The 11268-nt window shown below is 42.4% G+C and overlaps 1 long non-coding RNA gene across 1 annotated transcript; it reads right to left on the bottom strand.

Annotated features, from left to right (window-relative positions):
• Positions 1 to 424: 424 nt before the first annotated feature.
• LOC108582439 lies at positions 425 to 10467 on the bottom strand. Its single transcript, XR_001895943.2, has 3 exons — positions 9733 to 10467; positions 2191 to 2330; positions 425 to 891 (listed from the first exon to the last, which is right to left on the bottom strand). It is a non-coding gene; the product is annotated as an uncharacterized LOC108582439 (long non-coding RNA).
• Between the last annotated feature and the right edge of the window lie 801 nt (positions 10468 to 11268).

Here is an 11268-nt window from a genome sequence, read left to right as displayed (position 1 = left end):
TCAAAGTATGAACCCTGCACCAGCTCATTTATATCTCCTGGGATACTCTTAGGAATGCAGTATCTCAGACCTCCCCTACTGAATCTGAATCGGCGTTTAAACAAGATCCCGAGGTGATTCACAGGCACGTTAAAGTTTTGAAAAGCACTGCTCCAGCAGAACATATACATCTCAGTCCTTTTACTGATAGATTAAAACCTCATATATGGCCAGGCATGGTGGCTCATGCCTGTAATCCCAGCACTTTGGAAGGCCAAGGCAGGCATATCACCTGAGGTCAGAAGTTCAAGACCAGCCTGGCCAACATAGTGAAACATTGTCTCTACTAAAAATACAAAAATTAGCCAGGCATGGTGGCGCTGGCCTGTAATCCCAGCCACTTGGGAGGCTGAGGCAGGAGAATCGCTTGAACCCTGGAGGTGGAGGTTGCAGTGAGCCAAGATTGCACCACTGCACTACAACTTGGCCAATAGAGTGAGACTTTGTCAAAAACAAACAAACAAAAAAGAACCCTCATATGTATTGTTTTCTCTGAGAACCTATGTCAGGATGCTCTAAACAATATGAACAGAATACCCAACTAAAACCAGCTTAAACAATATAGACATTTACTATGTAAAATAAAATGAAGTTTCAAGCTGTAATAACCCTAGGCTGGGTCATCAGTACCATCAAGGACCCAGTTTTTCTCAGGCTTTTGCTCTGGTATTTTTAGCATATTAGTTTAGTCTCCCATGATCAAAACATGGTTGCCACAGTTCCAGGCATCACACCCAGATACAGCAAATCCAGCAAAGAAGAAGGTGTGTTTCCTCCTCCATATGTCTCTTCTTCTGTAGGGATACTTTTCTTGGAAGGCTCCCAGCAGATTTCCCAGAAGTGTATCACATTCTAAATAATAAACAAAAAATATAGAATTACCTTATCTGGCTTAGACTGAATATCATCTTCATGGTTCTGAAACACATGATACCTGATACCTAATCCAATCAAATCTCTCTCATCTCTTATCAAGAAGAAGGGTGGGTTGGGCACAGTGTCTCACACCTGTAATCCTAGGACTTTGGAAGTCTGAGGTGGGAGGATTACTTGGGGTCAACAGTTTGAGACCAGCCTGGGCAACATGCAAGAAATTGAAAAATTAGCCCTAACTACTCGGGAGGCTTGAGGCAGGAGGATTACCTGAGCCCAAGAGTTCAAGGGTGCAGTGAGCTATGATTGTACCACTGTACTCCAACCTGGGCAACAGAGAGAGACCCTGTCTTTAATAAAAAATTAAAACATGAAAGAAGAAAGGCGAACAGTGGGGTAGAGATGGGAGAGTTTGCTTCTAAGAAGACAAGTGAAAATAACTTTATCTTCGTGTTTAAACAGAAAAAAAACCCAACTAAATCTTCTTCAAGGAATGAATTCTCTCTGATTTAATATATACCCACACTATAAGCATAATTAACTAAATATGTATATTTAATTAATGTTTGGCTTTGGTTTACTTTTTTTTTTTTTTTTTTTGAGACAGAGTCTCGCGTTGTCGCCCAGGCTGCAGTGCAGTGACGCGATCTCAGCTCACTGCAAGCTCCACCTCCTGGGTTTACGCCATTCTCCTGCCTCAGCCTCCTGAGTACCTGGGACTACAGGCGACTGCTACCTCGCCCAGCTAGTTTTTTTGTATTTTTTTTAGTAGAGATGGGGTTTCACCTTGTTAGCCAGGATAGTCTCGATCTCTTGACCTTGTGATCCACCAGTCTCGGCCTCCCAAAGTGCTGGGATTACAGGCTTGAGCCACAGTGCCCAGCCTGGTTTACTTTTTTGTGTTCTATGCTCTATGCCCAATGAAATGCTGGTGTGTGCTTTACTTGCTAATCAATACATTGCATAAAAATTATTTGGGTCAGGGCTTGGTATAGTCCAGTCATTGGGCCAACACTTTTTAACTAATCTGCCAGCCTCCAGACTTTCCTCCAGTGCCACTAGATATAGAGTGACTCCAGATTATTCTTTTTTCAATAAATAACTTTTTTGTCCAATGTGAATTGATTATGTTACTCTTCTGATTCAAATCCCTCCATGGTGTTCCACTGTTTATTGGGCAGAGTCTTAAGTTCCCTGACATAACATATAACGTCCTTCCCATGTGGGCCACGGGCCATCTTTCCAGTCAATCCCATGACTTCCCTCTCAACCCCTTACCTTATCATCCCCCAAAGAGTCACTCCTCAGTTACTAAGTTTCTCGCACTGCTAAAATATCTGGTTCCCCAGTAGAATGTGAACTCATTTAAGGCATAGGTTGTCCTTGGTCAGCACTGTGCCTTGCACAGTGAGGGCAACCTGTAAACATACAATGAACATGTATAGAGCAGGCATTGACGAACTTCTATAGCAGGGGTCCGCAACCCCCAGGCCATGGACCAATATCATTCGGTGACCTGTTAGGAAACAGGCCACACAGGAGGTGAGTGGTAGGCAAGCAAGTGAAGCTTCATCTGAATTTACAGCCACTTCTCATCGTTCACATTGCCTCCTGAGCTCCACCTCCTCTCAGATCAGCTTTGGCATTACATTCTCATAGGAGCATGGACCCTATTGTGTACTGCGCATGCGAGGGATCTAAGTTGTGTGCTCATTATGAGAATCTAATTCCTGATGATCTGCCACTGTCTCCCATCACCCCCAGATGGGGCCGTCTAGTTGCAGGAAAACAAGCTCAGGAGTCCCATTGATTCTACATTATGGTGAGCTGTATAATTATTTCATTATATATTACAATGTAATAATAATAGAAATAAAGTGCACAATAAATGTAATGCACTTGAATCATCCCAAAACCATCCCCCTGCAACCCGGGGTCTGTGGGGAAAATTGTCTTTCATGAAACGAGTCCCTGATGCCAAAAACTTGGTGACCACTGTTCTACAGAGAATCAGTGCATAAACATTTTCAATTTTGCAGGCCATGAGACCTCTTACAACTACTCAACTCTGCTGTTATAGCATGCAGACAATCACAGAGAACACAAAAAGGAGTGATATGACTGCGTTTCAACAAAACTTTTTTTTTTTTTTTTTGATAGGGTCTCACTGTGTTACCCAGGCTGGAGTACAATGGCATGATACTGGCTTACTGCAGCCTCAGCCTCCCAGGCCCAGGCAATCCTCCCACTCAACCTCGTGAGTAGCAGGGACCACAGGCATACACCACCATGCCCAGCTAATTTTGCATATTTTTTATAAAGACGGGGTTTTGCCAGGTTGCCAAGGCTGGTCTTGAACTCCTGGACTCAAGTGATCTGCTCGCCTTTGCCTCCCAAAGTGCTGGAATTACAGGCATGAGTCATAGTGCCCGGCTAATAGAACTTAAAAAACAAAACAAAACAGGTGACTGGTTGAATTTGGCCAATAGGACATAATTTGCTGACCCTAACACAGATGAATAAATGCTGACAGTAAACATGAATGCTACTGTAAATGACTTTCTCCTGTTTTCCCATACCACCTTGAGGCCTTTCTAGGCCTCAAACATCATGTCTGGGTCATTCATTACTAACATATCTGCCAGATGATAGTTCCCCAGTGTCTGGGCCTATTGGCCCTTCCCCTGGCTCTTTCAAAAAAGTCTAAATAGGGAAAGTATAAAACCAACAGCCACAGCAGGATATTTCCCACATACCAGAGAGTCTGAAAGTTCACCCTAAATTTTATAGTGTAGGAACCCACCTATGGACCCCTATGTGGGTTGAATCATTTCTCTTCTGAACGTCAATTAGCTAAAACTCTGGATTTAAAATGTAAAACGTTGAAGCTGGAACCATAACTAGGAATGTGTCAGAATTTTATCTTCCTAAAATCTCTAGAAAAGTCAATGTTTCTTGGTGTGTGTGTTGGGGGGTAGTGATGTTTCTTTCTCATGTTTGAGGTTTCTATCCACAGAAAGGGAGTTCAATCAAGCAACTGTCCTTGTCTTCTATCCTTTACTCATCCTGTTTGGGAAAGGTAGAGCAAGTCGTCTGATTGGTACATCTGGAAAGAATAAACTGGGCTTGCTTGGCTCAGCCCCTGACCTTATTTTTTCCTCCTAGGATTACATTTGCTTACATCAAGCGCAATTTCTTCTCTGTTACTCATTCCATAAAATTCTTCCTACTTGTCCTCATTTAGTGCTGCCTATCATGATGTAAGTCTGACTATTTCTGGATAGAGTTAGGAGGCTCCTTTTACTCTCACATTAACATATTTCTCCCAGCTTAGCTTTATTGCCTATGATTAAGCAGACATTTTGGCCACCATCAGTTTGTTCTTTGTCTTATTGTTTAATCTCTTCTGAGCCCAGTGGGAAAGAAGGGAGTGTATAAAGATACCTTCTTACATTTGGTATTCTTGATATCCTGGCATCTGCAGCCTTACTGTCCAGGGAGAGATTGACTCTCCCAGGACTAGCTAGTTCCTAGAGATAGTCAACAACTCCTCTGTGCCTTTCATTTGCAAACTGAACAGTGCAGAACTCATATCTCCCAACCACCTCCTTTATCGAACTTTTATATACAAGCCAACTTTCCCCTGCCCTAATCAACCTAGGGCCAGGTACCACGCAACTCAGGATAGTCCCTACACCCCAGAGACAGCTGAAATTATTATAACTAACCAATCCTACATCTGCCTTGCCTTGCCTTTTTTCTTGCCTTGCTCCTTCCTTGCCTTGCCCCTCCCTTCCCCTCTCCTCCCCTCCCTTCCCCTCCCTTTCCCTCCCTTTCCCTCCTCTTCCCTCCCTTCCCTTCCTCTTCCCTCTCTTCCCCTTCCCTTCCCTCTCCTCCCTTGCCCTCCCCTCCCCTTCCCTCTCCTCCCTTGCCCTCCCCTCCCCTTCTCTGTCCTGTAGAAACGATGATAAAGGCTCATGCCCGTGGTTTCCTCTTGCTTCTTCTGCCTCCTGACCAACATTGGTGCTTCCCCATGTGGCCCTGTGTGGCATGTTGTGCCCCCTCCCTCTTGGGAACTGTGAGTCACAAGCCATCTCTTCAGTGGCAGTCATCTCATCGTCTGCTGGCCTCACCCTACCTAAATAATAACATCTACATTTTAAAACAAGCCGTTGTTACTGGGCCCCACCAAAGGCCCAACAGATACCATTTTTCCCTTCGCTCCTGATGTGTTTCTTTTGAAATCAGGAAGATGGAACAGAATTACCTAATTATCTAGGTCCTGATTAGCAATAATTTGCCCAGTTTTCATTTGTTTTTGAGATTCTTACTGCTGATAACTTATCTTAAGAATTTATCAATCTGCATCTCAAGTATGAAACATTCTTAAGTGTTGAGAACTAAGAGAAATGTAATTCATGGTCCAAGCCCTCAGTAAACTTATGGCCCATTGGGAAAGCAAAACTGGAAAATGTTAAACAGTTGAGACAATTTAGTGTTAAAACAGTATGGGTTAAGCAGGATGTAATGGCAATTAAAGAAAGGAAAGAACAGTTTGAAAGTGGTGTGACAGCTAGATCTCGAAGAGTGAACTTAACTCAAAGAAGCAAAGAGGTAGGAGTACTCCTTGCAAACCAATTCAAGTTGGTTTAAGCCAAAAGGCAAAAGGATTTATTGTTTGTAACTAAAAAGATCAGGCATAGGTAGATCTAGAGGCTCAAATTATATCATCATCAGGAACTTGTCCCTTGCTATTTCTTGGCTTTCCCAAACACTGTTCTTTTCTAAAAATTCTAACAGAAACTCTAGGTAGGGCCAAATTGGACCAAGTTGGATCTTGTGCCCTTCACTGACTCAAGTGCTATAACCAAAGGCTGAGGTGCTCTGATTGGCCAGGTTTGGGTCACATGCTACCCTAGAGCTGGCTGCGGAGTCAGCCATTTCCAAATTTATGGACTCTAAGTAAGGGTCTGATGGTTCCCTCCAAAATTCTGAGAAATATTACCAAAAGGTAAAACTGATTCTGCACAGCAAAATACAACCATCTTTGGTGTAGTGGAAGAATAACAATATGAGCAAGGAGGAAAGGAAAGCAAAGACCTGTCTGATTATAAACCATGTGAAGAAGCAGGAGAAATCATATTCAATAATTCAGGTGGTATAAAACTATTAGGAACTTTACAAGTCAGACCAAAAGTTTGGATAAATCACTAAGCAATGGAGATTGTTTTTTAGATTCTAAAGCACTAGAGTCCTATGATGAAAGTAGTATTATAGAATGATTCATTAGACAAGAGCCAGGGGATTAACTGTCATCAGTAGATGAGAAAATTGTTTAAAGAATCCTGAAATGGCATGATAAAGGTTTAGGCTAGACAATAATAGCAAAGGGAAGAGATTAAAGCAAAAATCCAGATAATATTTTCGAAGAAAAGATACTTGAACCCAGGAGGAGGAGGTTGCAGTGTGCTGAGATCGTGCTACTGCACTCCAGCCTGGCAACAGAGCAAGACTCTTGTCTCAAAAAAAAAACCAAAAAAAACAAAAAAACAAAACAGTGTATCTATCTAGGTCGAGTGCGGTGGTTTACACCTGTAATCCCAGCACTTTGGGAGGCTGAGGTGAGTAGATCACTTGAGGTCAGGAGTTCAAGACCAGTTTGGTCAACTTGGTGAAATCTCATCTCTACTAAAAATACAAAAATTAGCCAGGCGTGGTGGTGCTTATCTGTAATCCCGGCTACTAGGGAGGCTGAGGCAGGAGAATCGCTTGAACCTGGTAGCTGGAGGTTGCAGAGAGCTGAGATCACACCACTGCATTCCAGCCTGGGCGACAGAGTGACAGCCTGCCCATCCCCCCACACACATATATCTACCTAATTTTAGTAATTAAACTATTTGATAGGGATATCAATTATATATAGGCAGAAGGAAGAAAAGAGAGAGAAAATGAAAGATGAAAAGTCTATCAGGTAAAGATGTCTCTAGACTGGGAGAGAGCTGGCATTGGCACTCAGACAAAGATATTCATCTTTCTTTCCTAGTTTCCCTTCTCCGGGCACTAAATCAGAAGGATAGATTCTTCATTTTAGGAAACTAAAGTGATTAGATGATTTGGTAGATAGAAAGTAGAGAATGTAAGAGCGAGCAAAGAAGTAAAGTCTACAATGAAAAAAGAAAGCTGAGTACCAGCTCACAATTTCAAAACTATTGATTACTGGATTACTGGAGCACACATTAGCTCAATATCCGAAGAACTATAAGCCAACAGCTGTACTTGAATGTCTTACCCTTAGCGTTCCACTGCTACAAACTTTAGACTTTTTGTTTACATCTTTAGATAATAATAACTAATATATAAAGGCCATGTGTCCTGTGCCAGATTACTGTGATAAATGTAAAGCATAGGTTAAAAAGTTTAATCTTCAAAGCAACTTTATAAAGCAAGTTTGTCATTATATCTGTTTTACAGACAAGGTGACTAAGTCTCAAGACTTAGCTTCTTGAAATCACACAGCTAGATTTGATTCTGTTCTAAATGATGGACACCAAAGTTCTGCATTTTATTATTACATTACACTCTTTTCCAAACACATAGAGAAATACTGAAATTTCTTTTTGCAGGGTGACAATGTTCTAATCTGAAAACTAGGGTTTCTATTGCTAAAGAAGAAAGGGCCGATGGAAATTGTGAGGGCTTCTCTGCCACATCCAATAAATTAGCACAATCATTTTTTACTGTAGTGCTGGAACAGACCACTGTTTCTTCAGTTGAGTGCCAGATAAAGTAACTGACTTGCAATTAGGCATCACATTCTCTCAAGAGTCAAACCACATTTAGCACAGTGGGATGTTCATACTATATGTGCATTTGGGGGAGCTGATGGTTTGTCTTGTAAATTCACTTCTCATCTCATGTACCTGCTAGGTATGCGTTCATATTCTCTCCAACGCTCCCCGCCCCTCTATCTGTCTCTCTTTCTTACTCTCTCTCTCTTTCCTCTAAGCCTATGTAGTTGATTAGAATTTGATACAATGGGATATGCTTTTTTTTTTTTTTCCTGCTCTCTTTTCCATCACTTTGTGAAATAATTTAGGACTTTAGGAAAGTTCTAAGAGCAGTACAGAAGGAGTTTGGGAGTGACTTAGCTGGCAATTCTACCTCTGGGTCTCTCACAAAGTTGAAATCAAGGTGTCAGCTGAGCTTCAGTCATCTGAAGGCTTGACTGGCGTTGGAGGACCTACTTTTGAGATGGTGCCTGTCACATGGCTGGCAAGCTGGTGCTGGCTGTTGGCAGGTGGTCCTGCTGTTTTGCCATATGGGTTTTTGCACAGAATAGCTTGAGTATTCTCACAATGGGTTGGCTGGTTTTTCCCAGAGCAAGCAATCCAAGAGAGCAAGGCAGAGCAGCTCAATACAGTTTTACAGCTGGGATTCAGGAGTCCTTGCATAGGAAAAGGTGGGTGGTATGCATAGGTTGGATGATCTAATGTTGCAAAGGCTGAGGGCCACCCTTATATGGAGTTTTAGGTACTAAAAGAAAATATACCACATGTTCCACTGTACCCATTTGTTTTTTAATAAGGTGAAAATTATTAAATAATTAAAATGAATATCAAGGGAAGCCTTGAAGAGGAAAGAATAATAATTTTTAAAACTCCAAGGGTTATGGATGACTGCCTTTAGCCGTGGTGATAGGCTTAGCTCTGTCTTTTAATCTTTAACATCTTTAATATTTGCAGAATCCTTTAGAGTTTCTCAGGTGATTTCATAACTTGTTATTTGAATTTAAGAACAAATCTTAGGTTTGTAGGATGGAATGAGGAGAGTTGGGATTGAAAGATGGAGCTAATAATAGTAAACACCCACCAGGTACCAGACACTTGGCTAGATGCTTTATATTCATGAACTCTTTAAATAAAATACCAAGAGGTAGAAATGAATAATTTTAATTTTGAGGGAGGCTCAGCTTCCTTAGGCTTGGGGAGGTTAAATGACATGCTCATGGCCAAGCATCAGAGTCGGACTGAGAACCCAGCTTTCCCAGTCCCATGTGCTTTCAACTCAGCTGCTTCATTTTTCAGCATGACCAGTCATTGCTGTCACTTCCCTTACGCTCCATCCCTGACTTCCTCTTCCTCTTCTGGCAGCAAAGGACTCCCTAAAAGACAGAGGACCCTAAAAACGTAGACCGTTCCATGGTGGGCACGTCTATGCAAGTTTGCCGCCAAAGTCCAAGGAAGCTGAGAGGCCAAAGGAATAGCCTGACGAATTTCGTTTCTTAGAAAAAAAACATCTAGGCCGGGCGCCATGGCTCACGCCTGTAATCCCAGCACTTTGGGAGACTGAGGTGGGTGGATCACCTGAGGTCAGGAGTTCAAGGCCAGCCTGGTCAACATGGTGAAACCTCGTTTCAATTGAAAATACAGAAAATTAGCTGGGCGTGGTGGGGGGAGCCTGTAATCCCAGCTACTCAGGAGGCTGAGGCAGTAGAATTGCTTGAACCCAGAGGCAGAGGTTGCAGTGAGCCGAGATCGCATCATTGCACTCCAGCCTGGGCAACAAGAGCAAAATTCATCTCAAAAAAAAAAAAAAAAAGAAAGAAAAAAGAAAAAAGTATTTAATAAGGACTTAGGAACAGAAGCCTTGTCTGTGTCTTGGGCTGTGGCAAAACAAGATCGTGGATCCCTGGGCAGTTACTCTCCAGATCCACAGCTCATATTCCCTAGGGAAAGAGTGGTTCAGAAGGGACATATAGTACAATTGAAGTATGATAACACCAAGATTGTTCGATCTAAGGGCAGGATTTATAGTACGTACCTGGTCTTACGTAGGGACAGTAGATAAACTGAAAATCTTAGAGGCCTTCTCAGACCTGGGGTTAATCAGAAGCCAACGTGGTGGATTAGGCATTGAAGATGGAATTGCTTTGGCCTCCAGACAGGTCCACACTTATTATGCCCTAAACAATTTTTTTTTCCTTTTGTTTTGGTGACTGCTTTATTGCAAGCCTATTGGAAAGAAAAAAAAAAAAGAGAGAGAGAGACAGAAGGAAGTATATTGGATTGGAAAGGATAAGTAGTTCACAGTTTATACTGAAATAAACCCAACAAGTCTAGCTCTAACACTGACTACTTGAGTGGCCTCAAATAACATGTTGGTGCTTCATTTTCCTTTGTTGTCAAGTATAGTAACACTTCTCAGGGTTGCCCTACCTTTCATGGATATAGTAGAATAGGTGGCATGAATGGTGGAAAGCACTTTGTATTCCTATAGGTATTTGGGTGAAATAAATCATTTTCAGGCAGCATATATCATCTCTATTACTAATGTCTCAAGCTTTTTAATCACTCTTTTACCTTACAAATATGCTTAAATGTGATTTGAGTCAAAGTTTCCAACTGCAAGAAGTAAACATTACTTCTTCACATGGTTTGCGGCTTACTAAAAGCAATAATAGTAATAGCTGGGCATGGTGGCTCACACCTGTAATGCCAGCATTTTGGGAGGCCAAGGTGGGTGAATCAGTTGAGGTTAGGAGTTTGAGACCAGCCTGGCCAACATGGTGAAACCCCATCCCTACAAAAATACAAAATTAGCTGGGGGTGGTGGCGAGTACCTATAGTCCCCAGCTACTCGGGAGGCTGAGGCACAAAAATCTCTTGAGCCTGGGAGGTGGAGGTTGCAGTGAGCTGAGATCACACCACTTCACTCCAGCCTGGGCAACAGAGTGAAACTCCAACTCAAAAAAAAAAAAGATTAATCATAATAATACCTGAGATTATCCAATATAGATGTCAACTTTCCCACCAAATGAATCTGCTATTTCTAGCAGCTGTAGACCAGCTGAACAACACATCCTAAATCTAGTATTATCAGGGTGATCATAGGCGAGAACAGGGGACCTTCTCTTCTGAGCCTTGCAGCACCTCTGCAGGACAGTAAGGACCACATAAAAATAGAGGTCTGGAAGAGCCGTCACCTTACATGCTCCACCTATCTGGGACTCCCAAACACTCAGCCAGTCATATCCTCAGTGAAGTCTGCGGAGCCCTAATTAGGGAAAAGGAGTCAAGCTAGTGGGAGCAGAGGAAAGCAAAAAGAAAAAGCAGATAAGCTCTAAGTCTGCCTTTCTTCGCAGTCCAGGACACATAGCCCTCCTATGCAAATAACTCACAATCTTCCTGTGCCCAGCTATCACCAGACCCTTGGCTGATAGAAAAATGCAAGTTAGCTCACTTCAGCCTTGGCATTACCAGTACTGCACGTAGCTCTCTCCAGCACAAGCGCTGTCCTATAAAATCCCCAGCAAGTCTTTGTCTCCTTGCAGTCAGCTCCTCTCTTGCTGACTTGCCC

The sequence above is a fragment of the Papio anubis genome, chromosome 13 (assembly GCF_008728515.1).
Source record: "Papio anubis isolate 15944 chromosome 13, Panubis1.0, whole genome shotgun sequence".
In the NCBI taxonomy this organism is placed as follows: Eukaryota; Metazoa; Chordata; class Mammalia; order Primates; family Cercopithecidae; genus Papio; species Papio anubis.
The sequence above is the reverse complement of the archived record's forward strand: the minus strand, read 5'-3'. Positions and strand labels throughout refer to the sequence as shown.